The sequence below is a fragment of the Kogia breviceps genome, chromosome 2 (assembly GCF_026419965.1).
Source record: "Kogia breviceps isolate mKogBre1 chromosome 2, mKogBre1 haplotype 1, whole genome shotgun sequence".
Classification (NCBI taxonomy): domain Eukaryota; kingdom Metazoa; phylum Chordata; class Mammalia; order Artiodactyla; family Physeteridae; genus Kogia; species Kogia breviceps.
The window spans coordinates 170,477,706-170,496,050 of NC_081311.1; the positions used below are offsets into that span (position 1 = coordinate 170,477,706).

The 18,345-nt window shown below is 39.8% G+C and overlaps 1 non-coding gene across 1 annotated transcript; it reads left to right on the top strand.

Annotated features, from left to right (window-relative positions):
* Positions 1–17,938: 17,938 nt before the first annotated feature.
* On the top strand, positions 17,939–18,046 carry LOC131751771 (U6 spliceosomal RNA). Its single transcript, XR_009334328.1, has one exon. It is a non-coding gene; the product is annotated as a U6 spliceosomal RNA (small nuclear RNA).
* The last annotated feature ends 299 nt before the right edge of the window (positions 18,047–18,345 follow it).

Genomic DNA, 18,345 nt, shown 5'->3' on the forward strand with positions numbered 1-18,345 from the left:
CCCCCTTGGTCCTAAGCCCAGAGTGATAAACAGAAATGACAATAAGAACAGAGGATTAAGTCGATAGTAACACAATACCATTTCAATGCCTCTTCTCCATTTCTGGCCCTATAGAGAGTATGGTAGCCAAGTCATGGTTTCAGCAGGTAATAGAGACAGTAAAGGGAAGGATAAGAAACAAAAGCCAGGGGGCATATATTTCTGGAAACTATCCATGGCCCAGGATTGTAGCTAAATTTCAGACTTTTCAGATCCATCTATATTCTTTTCATCCCCAATTCTTTTTATTCCTATATCTGTCATGTTAATTGTTTCTTTCCAGGCTAGGTACTCTGCTAGAGGCTGGGAGTAGTACAAAAAGGAATGAAACACAGTTCAGGCTCTCAAATCTCATTACAGATTGTTAGGGAGATGAGGTACATACAAAAACCCTCCTGGACCATATGCATCTTGAGGGCAGGAGCATGTCATACTCATCTCCACATCCTCTGCAAGGACAGACCGTTCCTCCTGCCCCAAAGTCAGAGAGACTCCTGTATTGACAATCATTCTCCCCTGGACTCTTCCAGCCATTTAGCTCACTTTAATCTCGTTTGGACTTCTAGGTCCACTAACCAGAGTAATCCAGTCTGGGCTAACACTCGATCTAATCTGAAGAATATCTGAATCTCTGGGTTGGCTCTAACTGGCCCTCTTCCCACAATTTTCCAGTTTTCTCCTGGCTAATGATGACAGAGAGAAAACAGATATGGCTTTGGTGAACTTGATTCAAGCACTTACCACTGTGCTTTGCAATTCTTGTTTTCACGTCCATCTCTGATGTTTCGTGTACGTGCAGAACACAGGGATTACACACACAGACTGGATTACACATTCCTGTGAGTAGCGACCTTGTCCTTCATGCTTGTATCTTCAGCACCCAGCACAGTGCAAAAACATAATAAATGCTAGACAAAATGTATTTTGAATAAATGATGTCTATACTGCAGAATGCTCTATTTAAATTTCTTTTTTATTCTGCACTCTGTCCCCCTAAATAAAAGTGAATTCTCTCTGTGCTTACTATTGTCAGTCTGGGCTGGGATGTGTATGCTGCTCTAGCGGGCTGGGATCATGGTCATTTGGAAAACTCACAATAAGCATTTGCTTCGTCACGGGGACTCCCTATCTTTCCGAATCACATTTGTACATTGTTGGCCCACCCTTGTCTATGAAATTTTCATTTGTGTTTTCATCCCTGTGTGTTTACTAAACTATGTCACTATCAAAATGGCTCCTTTTTATTTCCAGCCACTCCCCTGATTTGCCAAGTAGACGTACAATTTTGGTCCTTAATACCATCACTCCTTCCAGTTTGCAAGCCCTTTCAAGTTTAAGGAGCATTTGTGAAGGGGGTATGAGCCCTGGCCAACCCTTTGTTCTCTACCCCTGCTGGACCTGGTAACATAAGAGGTGTCTGATCACATGTGCCCTCTGTCTGGTCATGTAGTATCAGTGAGTGTAACTGCATAAGCAGGATGACTGGTTATTACATTATCTGCTGTAGAAATAGAACAGCCAGGGGACATGGCTTGTGAAACTATATGAGGAACCCATGCTGGCTTTTCATGTGATGCTGCTTGCAGTAGAAAAGGTTTGGTGAGCCCTCCCTCTGAGCTGCCTGTGTCCTGACAGTTCCTCCTTCGGAGCTGGCAGACCCTCCCAACTCCAACACCCCTCCTGGGAGTGACAGAAGAATCAAGAAGCTGAGCTCCCTGATCAGACCCTGTCTTAGTATCTCCCAACCTGTATCTGTTTAGCTATTAAATGTATGCTTAGTTAGCTGGAGATGCATCCTTTGAGATTATGATCAAGAACTGTTAACATTTATGGGAGGAAGTAAGTGCTTGAGTGTTTTTTCTCCCTACAAAGCTCCAAATCCATCTTTTGTAGACAATTTCTGACTATGAGCCAACCAAGTAAACATAATTACCACCCTAACATCGAAATGTTACTTTATGGTGTTCAGAACAATTCCATGCACTGTGATAGGTTGTATGTTCAGAATTCTTCCTTCCCTCCCATCCAGGCCATGGCTTTTCTATGGACTGAGAACACTTCATTGTCCCATTGACACTGGACCTGACATTGTGACTTTCTTTGATCAGTGGAATGTGGGCCGAAGTGAGTGTCACTGTCAAGTTTAGGCTTTAACAGCCACAGTTAGGTTCCACTTGCTCTCTTGCATCACAGCCAGTGGTCATGTGAAGAGTATAACCTAAATGGCCATGACACCTTCAGCCTGGGTCATAGAATGAGAGGCACCTAAGCAGACTTGAACCCAAACCCAGCCAAGTTCAGCTGAGCCACAGGTGATCTAAAAATCCCCAAAGGAGCAATAGTGTTGTTATAAACCACTAAAATTGTGGAATTGTTTGTTATGCAGCATTATTATAGCAAAACCTGAATATCCATTTCTATGTGTCTGCATTATCTCTTATTTTTCTCAAAACAGCTCTATAAATGGGTAGGAGAGTGATCATTATTCCTAATTTACATAGGAAGCAACTGAAGCTTAGAAAGGTTTTTCAGACTCATCAAATGTTATGAAACTAGTCATTTGGGGAGGCTATGGTCAAACCCAGATGACCTGATGCCAAGAGCATCAGGTACTCTTTCTATCGCATATATTGCCTCAATAATGCCCCTCTCTATGGGAAACCTCTAACCCATCAATAATTGTTTTCTCTTCCAGTCTTCCTAACTAAGCACATACTAATAGCCATGCAGTTATGAGGTAGGAAGGTTCTCTGGTATAAAAATGAAAATTCAATTTGGTTAAATTTTATAGGAAACACGTTGTAGAAGTGTTATTCAATTATTGAATATTTCCCATCTCGATTCGCACAGTGCACTGCATTTTTCTTCATCTTCTTTTGTAGTTGTTGTTAGAAATGGAAGGATTAGCTTTTCAAATGCTGCCTGAGAAACTCTATTCCTAGTCCTTTCCTTCAATCTATTCGCTGGACAATTGCATCTCCCTGCTGGGCACTGGAAAGCATTACAAGAACTTCCTGAGCTGTAGCAGCTGCAGGCATCTCTTAGCAAAGATCACACTGGGTACCAACTGGCCTGAGTCCAAATGTCCCACTGACCATGTTAAATAGCTACCTAGGCAGGGAGGGTATAAACACAATGCCATTTCCTCAAGATGTGTCTTATTATTATAGTTATTGACATGTATTAAGCACTTAGCATGCCCAACTGCTTAATGCATGTTAATAACAGACTACCCCCCATACATGTGATTTAACTTGGCATGTACCCCCGTTCTCCTTCTCTGCCATTTTATCCACATGAGTTCTCTGGGTCCGCAGAACCTGACTTCAGCTCTAATCAGGGAGATGGAAAATGATGACCCAGGGCTTCCCTGGTGGCGCAGTGGTTGAGAGTCCGCCTGCCGATTCAGGGGACGCGGGTTCGTGCCCTGGTCCGGGAAGATCCCACGTGCCGCGGAGCGGCTGGGCCCGTGAGCCATGGCCGCTGAGCATGCGCGTCGGGAGCCCGTGCTCCGCAACGGGAGAGGCCACAACAGTGAGAGGCCCGCGTACCGCAAAAAAAAAAAAAAAAGAAAATGATGACCCAGAGGATTCTACTTTGGAACAAGGTTGAAGGATGAGACGCCCAACTCTTTGCACTTATCGGTGACAGTGAACTGGAGAAAATAGGGTCACCAGCACTTTGGGAAACAGAATCAGAAATCTGAATGTGTTGAAGTGATTGGATCCAAATGAAATGAAAGACAGGAAGGGCAATGTCTCAAAATCTGGGCAGCAGGTGAGAAGGGCAGGCAAAAGGTACACAGTAGGGCAATAGGTAGGAAGAAGGCTCACTGCAGAGAGAGGGGACCCGAGTCAGTAACACTGACTGCAGAGCAAGGAAAGAGATGGAAGATTTCCATTCTCCACTGATGACCTCAGAGAATTTTTTTTTTTTTTAGTTTAACAATTATTTATTGAGCTGTTTGCCTATACCAAGCTCAGTGCTGAGAAATGTTTGCGTGAAAGGGTGACCAAACAGGTAAAGCATTTGCATAATTGCTTGACTGGATTTTAGAATGTGGAGAAGGTACTCACTAAAGCCCTAATATAACCAAGTATTAAAAATACCTTCGAAGAAGTATTGACATCAACTATCTGATTCACCAAGAGACATAAAACTCAAATCTGTGAAGTGCTGGGTTCAGGAAAATTAAAAAATGAGCTTCAAGGAGTACAGCCGCAGAGCGGCTGGGCCTGCGCGTCCGGAGCCTGTGCTCAGCAACGGGAGAGGCCACAGCAGCGAGAGGCCCCTGTACCGCAAAAAAAAAAAAAAAAAAAAAAAAAAAAAAAAAGAAATACAGAAGGTATTTAGTTTCCTTATGACAATGGCTGGTAAACACTGGAAAGAGTTACAGAAGAGCGGGTGTTATTTCCTCTGCATATGAGAGCTAGCCTCACCTGTTTTGAATGGTATCCTAAGATGGCCTTCCTTTGCACATTTCAGTGTGTATCAGAATCACCCTGAGGGCTTGTTAAAACACACCCCCCTCATCTTCAGAGTCAATGCTGATTCAATTTTGGATTTAATAGGTCTGGGGATGGGCCTGATAATTCACATTTCTAACAAGTTCCCAGGTGATGCTGATGGTCTTGAGGTCACATTTTAAGAGCCACTGGTTTGAACGTGTTTGCTTGATTTCCCTGTTGGTGAGAATTACAAATGTGGAGCTCGGCTCTCTTCCTTTATCACTGCGGGCAAAGTTGAGTCCCTTTTGGTCCACAGCTTTCATTTCCCCCTTTGGAGTTGAAGCCAAGTCCAGCAGCCCCAGAGAAGCTATGTGTTTACAATGGCAGAGAGGAAGAAGCTGTTTAACTATCCAATTTCCTAGGCCCTTCCTCTGGATATTCATATGCCATAGAACTAGAGTGAGGTCCAGAGACCAGCATTGCTCTCAAGTACCTCAAGAGATTCTGATGATCAGGTAAATCTGGGAAACACTAGTAGATAAGCTTTAGTTTTCCTCCCATGATTTTATGAAGACTAGCTGTCAGTTATGTAGTGTGACAGAGAGAAATACAGGTTTCAGTGTAGTTTGCAACTTAAAGTAGTAAAAAGATAAATGGACTGGGAGTCAGAAACCTAGATGATATTTGACATTCTTACACTTTGTGACTGTGGGCAAATCTCTCCAAACATCAGTAAAATACAGTGTTATCTGTAAAAGAAGGCTAATACTGCCCACCTATGCCTGTAGCTCTTCCCATGGGCCAGGTGGCCACCAAAGGGACCTAAGATGGCTATGGTCCCTGCCTTCACAGAACAACAATCTAAGCAAGCAGAATGTGAAAGAAGTGATAATAGTAAAATGCGGTGAGGTGCCCCGCCTTTGTTCATAGGGTATCTGTGAGGTATGAGGCAATAGCATGGAAACACTGGAATTACAAAACATAGCAGGCATGTCGGAATTTACTTGGTCATCAGTCATCCTTTTTATTAGCAAGGGAGAAAATTCCACTAACGATCTTGCAGGAAACAAGAAAGAGGGACCAGAAAATGGACAGCCTAACAAGAGAGCGTTGACAAACTAAATGAATGTCCAAGAGGCAAGGAGATTGGGAGTCTAGCATGATAAAAGCCAGGAGAGGAAAATGTTTTTTAAAAATTTCAGGAGAGCCTGGTCATTTGTTCTAAATGCTGCAGAGGGACCAAAGAGAGTAAGGATTGAGAAAAGGCATTTAGGAGGCTGAGTTGGGCCATTGGTGATTCAGGGGATGCAGGCAGATGCTAAAACAAAAACAGGTTATTTTCCATCCGTTTTATTGCACAGAACACTGAGCAACAGAGAGATTCCCCCCAGGTAAGTCATTTGCAGAAATCAGATCAAAACACTCTGCCTTCCCAAAGGTCAAGTTATTTCATCACAAATTAGAGACCCAGTTACTTGTCTGCTGTCTCCAGATACTGATGCCAGCCTGAGCAGTCCTGAGGGACCACACAGGCAAAACAACTCTCATTTTGGAAGTGGCTTCTTACAGGTCCAGGTGGCTTTGTTGGGTGCAGAGTCAGGTGGCCTGACTCTCTTCATTATGCATCTGTAAGGTACTTTGAGGTTTAGGAGTCTGGCGCACTATAAATTGTTCCATCTTTAATAATAAATCATGCTCTGCAAGAAACCTGCATTGCAGGCATGAGAGATCCAGTGAAAAAACCCATCTACCATGGGGTGAATTTCATGGAAGGTAGTAAAGAGATAAATTCAGGGGGGCAGGGGTGGGAAGGAAGAGTTAAACATCCAACATGTGTTGTCGCTGACATTTCGAAAAATATATATCTTTAAGGTATGGGGAGGAAAATCTGTCTCTAGCCTGGCTCTTTTAATGCTACTGGGCTGTTCACAACCTGAGGCATATGTACTGAAAAAGTCTGACGCCACAGACACTGTGGCAGATCAAAGAGATGCAGGGAGGGAGCAGGCTCCGCTGAGTAAGATGAGGCATTACCATAATGAATTTTGTGAGTAAGCAACTCCCTTTAAAATCGTTCGTTTTGATCCGTTAAGAAGGTGTTTACCGTAATCAGGAAAAGGTTTACTTGGCAGAGGGAAGAACAGAGAAAGGTGGAAGCCAGGGAGACAGTTTTCGATCTGGCTTTAAACCATTTTCTGTGCTCTCTGCTGTCTAGACCCTCCTCCCAGATCCTTGCTTCCTCTGAATCCCTCAACCTTCTTAGAAAAGATGAGTTAATATAACTAAAGTATTTGGGGGTGTCATGGGGGGAAGGGAAGGAGCAGAGATAGAAAAGGGACAAACTCAAAGACATCTTGCTTTAAAAAGTGAATTGTTTCAAACCAAATGAAACTATACTAGACATGATCGCTGATACAATGCGAAAAGGTGAAGCGTGTTAAGGGAAAGGCAAATCTCTGGGTAACTGTTGAGGCTTCCTTGTTTTGGGGGGGATTCCTGGGCATTGCTAGGAATGTGTCAGTGGAAGAAGTGCTTTTCGGCTCCCCTCTCCTTCATCTCAGACTGCTCTTACCATATTGTTTCAGGGAGAGGCAAAGGTCCCTGGAAAGCTAAATATCCATTCTACTGGGGAGGGAGGGCGAGTTTCACTGCTCTTTTACATCTGAGTGTGTACAAGTCCTTTGTACTGTGAAGGAGTGGGATTAAGACTCACTGTCAGACTGTTGGATTAAGTCTCTCTCTTTTTCTAATCCAATCTTTCTCTTTCCCTTCCTCTCTCCCTCACTATCTCCAGGGACCTTAAGGGCAGGGGCTTTGACAAGCGCTGATTTTGTCACATTGTGTGATGCACAGTTTGGGAACATTAGCCATCTATGTCCCTTTATTTACTTCCATTCACGTTGGCACCATGCAAAGACTAGATGGAAAGCTGGAAGGGTGGGGCTTGCTGATTTCATCCCATTTCTGGCAGGAGCAGGTCTGGGGTCTGGGGTTGATGGACAGGAAAGAACCAAGAGCTCAGAACCATCTGCTAACCATACTTTGCTCATGTCATATCAACAGAAGAGGCCCCATCCCTTACTCTTTCCAGAAAAATCTCTTAGGGGAAGTCCCAAGAATGTTAAAAAGTTGCTTTGATAAGACAAAAGTCCCTTTCTATCCTTACAGGATTTTGGTAAAGAGCACAGGAGTCTCTACAGGTCCAACAAGAAGAAAAAGAAGAAGAAGAAGGAGAAGGAGAAGGAGAAGAAAAACAACAAAAACAACAAACAACCACACACCCTGAGTAGGTTGTGGTGGCAGCTTCAAGGAAGTTTACAGCTGGGGCAAGTCAGGTCTCCAGGTAACCTGTTCCCTATGTGACCTGCTCCCAACACTTTAATATCTCTCCCAAGAAAACTCTCCCAGCTCGCCATTCCCAGGGACACCCACAACCTTGAGGGTTTTCCTAAGAGCTGTGCAGCAGAGAACATAGGCGTGGTGGGCACTCAGGTATTTGTTGTCGGAATGCTAATGGTAAGGCCACAAAGTACATTTCCACTCAGAGACTGTTTTCCTTAAAAGCATTAAAAAAAAAAAAAAAAAACTTAAATTAAAAAAATTGTTTCTAGAAAAAGTGTCTCAAATGGAGGCCAGTGCCTGGAGTTTTAGCATCTCTGCCCTAATATTGGATTTCCTGGCTTTCAAATATTTTAAAAACAATTCTACAGAAAATTTCAAATGTATTTAAAATAAATAGAATCAAGTATTGAACCTCTGTATACCCATTACCCTGCTGAAACAGTCAACATTCTGCTATTTTTGTACCAACTCTACCTCTACCTACTCCCTACCCCTCACTTTATTATTATTGTTTGTCATTTCACTAAAATGTATGTACAATGACATGCGCAAATCTTAGCTGTACAGTTTTAGTAAGTGGATATATCTATGCAACCCTTACCCCTATTATCTAATATTTTGATCTCTTCTGAAAGTTCCCCTGTGACACTTCTAAGTCATCTTCGATGATTTTTGCCTGTTTTAAAACATCATAAAAATGGAATCATACAATGTGTATTTTGTGTATCTTTTTTCTTCATTTTGCCTAATGTCTATGGGATATACCTGTATTCTTGCGTATATATGTAGTTCATTACTTTTTTTGCTGAGTACTATTTCATTGTATGAATGTATCACAGCTGGTTTATCCATTCTTTTCTTGACGAGTACTTGGACTGTCTCCAGTTGTCAGCTACTGGGAAAAAAGCTGCAATAAACATTCTTATACATGTCTTTTAGGGGACATTTGTTTTAATTTCAGCTGGACAAATAATAAGGAATGTAATAATAATAATACTGGGGAATTGAAGAATAGGCGTACATATAACTTCATAAAAACTACCAAAGTTTTCCAAAGTGGTTGTACAGTTCTACATTCCCACCAGCAATGTACGAGAGTTCTGACTACTCCACATCCTTGTTCATATTTGGTATTTGCCTAACTTTTTAATTTCAGCCATTGCGATGGGCATGTAGAAGTATCTTATTGTGGTTTTAATTAACTTTTCCTCTATGACTAATAATGATGAATACTTTTTCATGAGCTTTTTGGTCATTTGTATATCTCCTTTGTGAAGTGAGTGACTGCCCTTTGACCAATTTTAAAAATTGAATTCTTTATTTTGCATACAAGCCCTTTGTCAGATATATGTTTTGTGAATATTTTCTCCTTAGTCTGTGGATCGTCAATTCATTGTCTTAACAGTATCTTTTCATGAGCAGAAGTTTTTTATTTTGATAATGTATAATTTATCATTTTTCTTTTTTTGTTATTGCTTTCTCTGCTTAAGAAATATCTACTTATCTCCAGTTATGAAGCTGTCCTATGTTCTTTTTTTTTTCAAAAAGCTTTTCTTCTAAAAGCTACAATTTTTCATGCTTGGGTCTAATGTCATCTAAAATTATTTTTTTTGTATGGTTATAAGGAAGGGATTGAGATTCTTTTTTCCTTTCCATGTGGATGTCCATTTATTCTAGCACCATTGGTTAAAAATCACTTTCCATTCCCACACTGAACTGATTCGACATTTTTGTCAAAAATCAATTGACTGTATAATTGTGGGTCTATTTCTGGATTCTGCATTCTTATCTATTGATCTGTTTGTCTATCCTTATGCCAGTACCTCACTGCATTGATTCTTGTAGCTTTGTATTAACTTTTGAAGGCAGATAGTAAGTCCTTGAACTTGGCTCCTTTTGTTCAAAATTATTTTGTAATTCTAAGTCAGTTGCATTTCCATAAAAATTTTGGAATCAGCTTTTCAATTTCTATTTTAAAAAATCCTGGCAATATTATGATTTTTGTTGCATTGGATCTGCAGATTAATTTGAGGAGAAGTGGTATCTTAACAATATTGAGTTTTCCAACCTATGAATTGGTATATCTATCCATTTATTTAGGTCTTCTCTAATTTCTCTTGGTGATTTAGCAGTTTTCAGTGCAGAGATTTTGCTCACCTTGTGTTCTGTTTATTCCTAAGTATTTTGTGTTTTCTGATGCTATTATAAATGGAATTAAGTTTTAAATGTCCAGCTTTTTGCTTCTAGTATGCAGAAATATAACTGATTTTTACATATGGACCTTGTAACATGAGACCTTACTTATTCCTGATATTGGTAATTTGTGTTTTCTTTTTATCCCCTTAACCAGTTTTATCATAGGAGTATTGATTTTATTAATATTTTCAAAGAATGGTGTTTAGCTTTTAATGTTTTCTCTACTTTCTATTTTATTGATTTCTGGCCTTTATTATTTTCTTTGTTTTACTTATTAAGATTTATTTTACATATCTTTTTCTAGCATCATAAAGATCAATGAACTCAAATCTTTCTTCTAACATAAGCGTTTAAAATCTTACATATCACTTAAAGCAGTGCTTTAGCTACATCACATGACTTTTTGGTGTGTTTGTTGTATTTTCATTATCATTCAAATAAGAATTATTTGTACTTCTCTTGTGATTACTTCTTTGGTCCATGGGTTATATAGAAATTTAATGTTTTATTTCCAAATATTTATAGCTTCTTTAGATAGCTTATAGTTCTTGATTTATCATTTAAATTCTTTGTGATCAGAGAACATAACCTATAAGATTTCAATCTTTTGAAGTATTCTGAAACCTTTCATAAGCCCAGCCTATGATCTATTCTAGTGAATGTCTCATGTTTCCTGAGAATGAATGTATATTCTGCATTGGGGGCAGTGTTCTACAAATGTAATGTAGTCAAGATGGTTAAACATTGATCCAATCTTCTTCATTCTTACTAATTTTTTGTCCTGTTGTTCTAAATCCCCAACTATGACTGTGCATTTGTCTATTTCTCCCTTTAGTTCTGTAAGTTTTGACTTCATGTATTTTGAAGTAAAATTAAGCCCATACACATTTAAAATTATGTCTTTCTAATGACTTGGCCCTTTTATTATTATGGAATATTATGCTTTATCTCTAATAAAACTCCTTGTCTCAAAGTTTATTTTGTCTGATATTAATATAGGTACTCCAGCTGTCATATGAGTAATATTTGCCTGATAAGAAATTTTTCATCACTTTACATTCAACTGATTTGTATTTTTGCATTAAAGTGCATCTTTTGCACAGTATAGAGGTAGGACTCCCTTTCTGAAAAATTTTAAATTGATCTTGTCAATCTCTGGCATTTATTGACGTGCTTAGTCATTTAAATTTAATGTAATTGTTGATACAGTTGGTCTTAGGTCTGCTATTTTGCTGTTTATTTCTACTTCATCTGTTTTTTTTTTTAACATCCATATTGGAGTATCATTGCTTTACAATGTTGTGTTAGTTTCTGCTGTATAACAAAGTGAACCAGCTATACGTATACATAATTTCATCTGTTTTTATTGCTCCTTCTCTGTATTTTTGAGGACATAACAGAATACTTTAGCATTCTATTTTGTTTCCTCTATTGACTTTTTAGCTATACTTTATATTTATATAAAATATATAAATTTGGTAATTAAAATTTTGGCATTATATTTTTGGTAATTGCTCTAGGGATTATAATATGCATTGTTAAGTTTCATAATCTACTTAGAGTTAATGGTATGTTGCTTAATAAAAAACATAATTACCTTGAAACAGTATAGATTAACTACCCTCTCATTCTTTGTATTATTATTTATATTAATTGTACATGTGTTACAAACCTTGGTATGGATCACTGTGATATAATAAAAAATATTTGATCTTTGACCCCACTTCCTGGCACAGAGCTCTTAAAGCCCTTGACATCCCCTAATGAAATGGCTCTTGGCTGAGGACCTCCTAGACAGCTTCAGGATAGGGACCTGTCACCAGAAAGACCAAGCCATGATTAGAAGGTTGGGACTTTCATCCCCAACCCCTGACTTCTGGGGAGCGGAGAGGGGCTGGAGATTGAGTTCAATTACCAATGGCCACCTTTGTAATCAAGCACACCTTTCTAATGAAAACTCCACAAAAACCCCTAAACATCAGGGTCTGGAAAACTCCCAGGTTGGTGAATACGCAAAGTGCTGAGAGGGTGGCACACCCAAAGAGAACATGGAAACTCTGTGTTCCCTCCTCCTCCCCGCCAGTAACTTGCCCTAGGCATCTCTTCCATTTGGCTGTTCCTGATTGCATCCTTTACAATAAACTGGTGTTGGTAAGTAAAGCACTTCCCTGAGTTCCCTGAGTCATTCTGGTGAATTATCAAACTGATTTATAGCTGGTCAGTCAGAACTATGGGTACCCCCTGGGACTTCCAACTGGCATCTGAAGTTGGGGCAGGCCTGACAGACTAAGCCCCTTAGCTTGTGGTTGTCTCCTCTAAATCCAGAGAGCGAGTGTCTGAGAATTGGAGAGTTGGTGTTGGCAAAGACACCACATGTTTGGTGTTGCGACAGGGTGGGAGGAACCCTCATTTGGTGTCAGAAGTGGTGTCTGAAAGAACCCAAGAGTCATATTTTCCTGCTTCTTCACGTTTTTAGTGACTTCACATGTTTAGTGATACCAGACATTGTAAAAGATATGTTGTAGAGACCCTGGATTCTATTTTGTTCCTCTTAAAGGCAAAAGTTGTTCCATAAGGCAGTTAATTTGGCCAGACTCAAACTCCAAATTCTATCTTCTCTGTGTAGAATAGCAGCTGAAATCTCTGCTCACTTCCTCATCCTCTGGACTCCCTGAGGGTTTCCCCTAAAAACGAGAGTTTTAATCTTTAGCTCAGGGTTGGTTTAGGTTTTCCATGTAAATTTGGGGTCTCTGTGTATGGCTCCCTCCCTTCCGTGACTTCCCCCTCTCGGGTTATTCTACCACCCACAAACCTGTAAGGCTGCAGCTTTCTGTCACCTGACCCTCACAAACTTGCAAATCGCATGCTTCACAGTTCGTCTTTCAAGGGCAGACTCCCCTCTGCTTTCTGCTCTGCTGTTGATCATTCATTCTTCTGAGCCTTCATATGGTTGTGGGTGTGTTTGTGTTTAAATATTGTTTCCCAGATTTTAAAACTGTTTTCTCTGAGAGAGTTAGTTGAACCAAATGACTCCACCATCACTCAGTTCACTTGTTGATAATTTGAAAATAAGATACTTTCTCGAAAGGAAAGAAGCAGTACCATAAATACACTATAAATTAATACTATGCGGCCTACGGTTTCCATTTAATATCTGGGATTATCTGACTAATCGGGGTTTAACAACAGTTTAAAGAAACTTGCAGCTTATAGTAGATGATATTCTCAGCCTTAGATAGAAAGAGGACACACGTTCTCCTCAATTCTTTAATAAAAGCTTGATATTTTATTATTTTAAAGTAACCTTTATATACCTCATCACACTATTATCAGAAAAGTAGGGCTTTCCTGGTGGCGCAGTGGTTAAGAATCCACCTGCCAATGCAGAGGACACGGGTTCAAGCCCTCGTCCCGGATGATCCCACATGCTGCGGAGCCACTAAGACCGTGCGCCACAACTACTGAGCCTGCGCTCTAGAGCCCGCGAGCCACAACTACTAAAGCCTGCGTGCTACAACTACTGAGCCCATGAGCCTAGAGCCCATGCTCCGCAACAAGCATGTTTATTTCTACTTCTACTCTCTTCCCCTAGAGAGTCTCATCACCAGTTCCCTCTTTTTTCAGGTTTTTGTTCGGAAGTGACATTCTTAGAGCAGCCTTCCGATTCTCCTCTTGTTACCAAACTCAGGTCCAGCTGCCTGCCGCTCAAAAATCAATCTCAAGGGCTTCCCTGGTGGCGCAGTGGTTGAGAGTCCGCCTGCCGATGCAGGGGACACGGGTTCGTGCCCCGGTCCGGGAAGATCCCACGTGCCGCGGAGCGGCTGGGCCCGTGAGCCGTGGCCGCTGAGCCTGCGCGTCCGGAGCCTGTGCTCCGCAACGGGAGAGGCCACAGCAATGAGAGGCCCGCGTACCGCAAAAAAAAAAAAAAAAAAAAAAAAGATCAATCTCAAGAGAGCAAATGTTGGTAGAAAGGAAAATTGCTTTTAATCAGAATGCTAGCAATCTGGGGAGATGGTGGACTCAGTGTCACCCCAAAACCACTTCCGAAGATTCTGCTCGGCCATGAAAGTTTTTCAAGGGAAAAGGGGAAGTCATCTCAGTCAATGAGGTGGGGATCAGGGGCGTCATAATCCCCCACTGTGTGCAGGCTTGTCGATTCGTGATTTTTCTTTAGATGTTACCTTGTTCACATAGTTTGTTTATAAGATTACTGAAGGGGAAGCTAGGGTTATTTCTAGCTTATTTCTACTTCTTTGATCTATGGAAAGAACCAAGAGATTAGGCCAGGTGTGATCAAACGATTTAAAAGGTGTGCTTGGACTGGAGATGAGTAGAGCATGAGGGTGCCTGGTTTAAGGTTAGTGACAAGACAAATCTTGTCACTAACCTTAGTGAGAGCTCTTTCCTGCCAAAGGCTGCTTATACTTGCTCTAAAATTACAACTCCCTCCCTCCCTAAGAAAATGCTTCTAGTACTACTTCCCTTATTATATGTCTCTCTCTAACATAGAATACAGTTTCTTATTTATCTTATTTATTTTCCAGATTTATTTACTAGTTATTGACTAGAATGTTATCTTCATAAAGGCAGAAATGTGTCTCTTTTTAAATTCATTCTTATGATACCCTAGAATGACACCCTGCACATAGTAAGTGCTAATGTGTTTAATGAATAAATAGGTGAAGCTCCCTTCATATTCTCTGGAATTCTGTTAAACATTCACCATTGAGAACTAACTTCTGTAGGTGAGTCACATACACACAAGCAGCTTTTGGTATTATAGAAGCTTCAGACTCACATTTATATTTTCAATTCAGTTCCTTCACTGGAAAATGTTGTGTTTTGTGATACTATAGGGGGTTTATACATTAATATTATAAGACAAATACTATCATTATGAAAAACACTGAAACCCAAAATGTAGTCCAATGAAAATATCTCTATGCTCTGACCAATGACCACTGTAATAGTACTTTGCTGGTCTTGTTATACTGAAATTTTCTCATATATGTTATATATGTGTGCCATATATATAAAACATCAGTACAGTCAGTATTCTTTCACCAGTCTTGTGATAATGAAAACATCTGACCCCTGGCTGTATGACATAATGTGAACTGGAAAAGAAATATAACACAGTGGCACTAGCTAGTGTAGCACAAATAAGGAGTAAAATATGATTCTCCTAAAAAAAAAAAATTACAAGAGATTGTAATCGGCCCAACTCTCTGGAGGGTAAGAAAAACCAAAAGGGAAATGTCAAAGGGGAAAGAGGACTGGCTTCTGCAAGAGTGCATTTCTGCCTTGGTCTGCATGCTTGGGCAACTTTAATGAGCCCCCTCATCTTTGAGGGAATTGGGCTCCAGCTTTGTTTTATGTCCAGCCCTTGACCCTAGGGAAATGACCTAGAAGTACTGGCAATGAGATTTCGAACGATGTTGATTACAGTAAATTCCAGCCCAGTGAAAGATCTTGTACCTTCCTTCAAGTTCCTCGTGAAGGGATATGACCCATAATATTTTTATAGATAGCCATAACTGAGCACCAAGGGGATATGTGACTTGCACAGTGGGACTAGTTTTCTCTGATTATCAGATCCTCGCCAGTTGAAATTACTTTCATTTTCTAATTCTTAAATGCCCTCAGGCAAGCCAACCTCCCCTCCCACTTCCAAACTCCCCCTACCCCCAAAAAGTGTTCCCTGGGCCCCAAGGCTTCCTGTGCCCTCCATTTGTTTGCCAGCTCCTGAGCTATGCTCAAACGTCTCTAAATGGTGTCTTATCCAGGTCACATATAAATGTCACTCTCCTTTCCGTATCCCAGAGCACGGGCATGTAGTAACAATTGTAACAGCTACAATATTCCTACCTGTCCCCTTTGTCATTAATTCACACAGCATTTGTGGTTTTATTGAAGGGATTTAGTCAAATCATAAATCCTCAACTAGTCAATAGAAATGGTGACAAATTAATAAATTGACCATATCGTTTTAAATCCAAGATCCGCAAATTGCTAATTTCAGTTCCCACCTTGGATGCTCAACAAACCAAAATATGGTGTCTCTGACTAAGCCTTCCTGGCCATCATTCAGATTCTACCCCACTCCTCAAAGCGTTGTTTTTGGTATTTACTCCCTTCCATCTAGGGGGATTAATTTCTTTCACATCATTCCTCACCCTGCTTCTTTACTTAATTACTTAAACATCCCACTCTAAGCAAATGTGTTATAATACATTTAAACTGGAACTAAACATAGCTATATTGTATAAAATATATAATAGACAAAAAAGGAAAAGAGAAAAAAAGAGTTGTTATTTCTATCACTCAGAGATGGCCACAGATAATTTTTGGCAGATATACATATATATGTGGAACATTAGTTACATGTAGGTACTGATAAGAAATTATACATATCACTGTGTATATTTTAAACTACTTTTAAAAATACCTATTATCATCTTTATATTCAGTTAAATACCCATTTATACCATAATTTTTAATGTTTTCTTAAAGGTGTAGAATTTGTGTTTTAGAGCAAAGTGTGTGGAGGACTGCCTAGGTTCAAGTCCTACTTACCAGCTGTATGGCTATGGGTAAATTACATAACCTCTATGTAATTCAATTTTCTCATGTATAAAATAGAAATAATAAAAGAACCCCCGATAATGTTCCTGTGTAGATTGAATCAATTAATATTTGCATAGCCCGTAGAACTCTGCCTGATACATAGTAAGTAATATATAGGCATCTATTTGTATCACCATCATCATTATTATTCCTTTGGGGGATGTATTAGGCTATTAATAGGTCTGCTGTAACAGAATACCACAGACTGCATGGTTTAAACAACAGAAATTTATTTTCTTGCAGTTCTGAAGGTAGAAGTCCAGGATCAAGGTGCCAGCAAGGATGGTTTCTTGTGAGGACTTTCTCCTTGGCTTTCAGAAAGCTGCCTTCTTGTGTCTTCATGTGGCCTTTTCTCTGGTGTGCACTGCACACTCCTGGTATTGCTACTTCTTATAAGGACACCAGTCCTATTGGATTCGGGCCCCACTCTTAGGACCTCATGTAGTCTTAATTATCTCCTTAAAGGGCCCATCTCCAAATACAGTCACATTGGGGCTGAGAGCTTCCACCTATGACTTTTGGGGGAACACAACTCAGTCTGTAACAGGAGATGTAAGCTAATTTAGTTATTGTTAGATACTTAGGTTGATTTCCGGTCCTTACCATAAAGATGTTTATGCTTCAATGAACACTATCCGTTACTATTTCCTTGGTGCAAATTCGTATAAATTGAAATATCAAAGTGTGTGTACAATATTAAAGCTTTTAAGACATATTGTCATATTGCCCTCCAGAAAGGTTATACCAGTTTGCATGTCCCCTAGCCGTATAAGACTTATTTTAGTTTCAGTTTATTGCAAGGAATAGTCATTTTAGATATTACCGAAGCCTCCTTACTCTCCACCGTTCCTGCGTCTTCACCTCCCCTTCCCTCGGTATACACACAAAGTTGTCCTCTTGAAAGGTAATATCGCAGGAGGGCAAGTTGGGAAAAAATACATGTTGGCCTACCCAATGCCAGTGAGAAGAGTTATATCAATAAGCATCCTATTTACTCGTGTAGACCTCAGCAACTGAAACAAAAATGCAGTTACAGAAAACATCTAGACCATGGCAGGCAAAAACAGAAGAGGCGTTGGAAATCTAGGTGGCAAAAATTAAAACAATCGTGTAAACACAGAGTCAGCCTAATACCCTGCACCCGTAGGAAAAAAAATATCCTAAAACAAAATAAATAAATAAAATTAAGCCAACAAAAATTGAAAGAGAAAGTGAAAATGAAAATTCATATTTCACAAAAGTAATTTCTTAATGGTAAAGCAACACAGCTTAAAAACCTTACTATGGTGCTTGCTTTGGCAGCACATATACTAAAAATTGGAACAATGCAAAGAAGATTAGCATGGCCCCTGCGCAAGGATGACACGCAAATTCGTGAAGCGTTCCATATTTTTAGCAGAGACCTTAATTAAAGTAGAATTTATTTTTTTAAAAAAATCTTACTATGAGCATGTTCAAGCATACAGAGAACAAGAAAGAGTTCTACAGTGAATACTTTTATATACCCACAACATAGGTATGTTGTTAACATATTTGCTTTATCTATATGGATATATACAATTTTTTCTCAATAATTTGAATGTTTCTACTTCATTGCTAGATACTACCATATGCATCTTCCCAAATAAGGATTCTCTCCAAAATATATTACTGAAGGATTATCACACCTTAACAAAATTAGTCATAGTCCCCT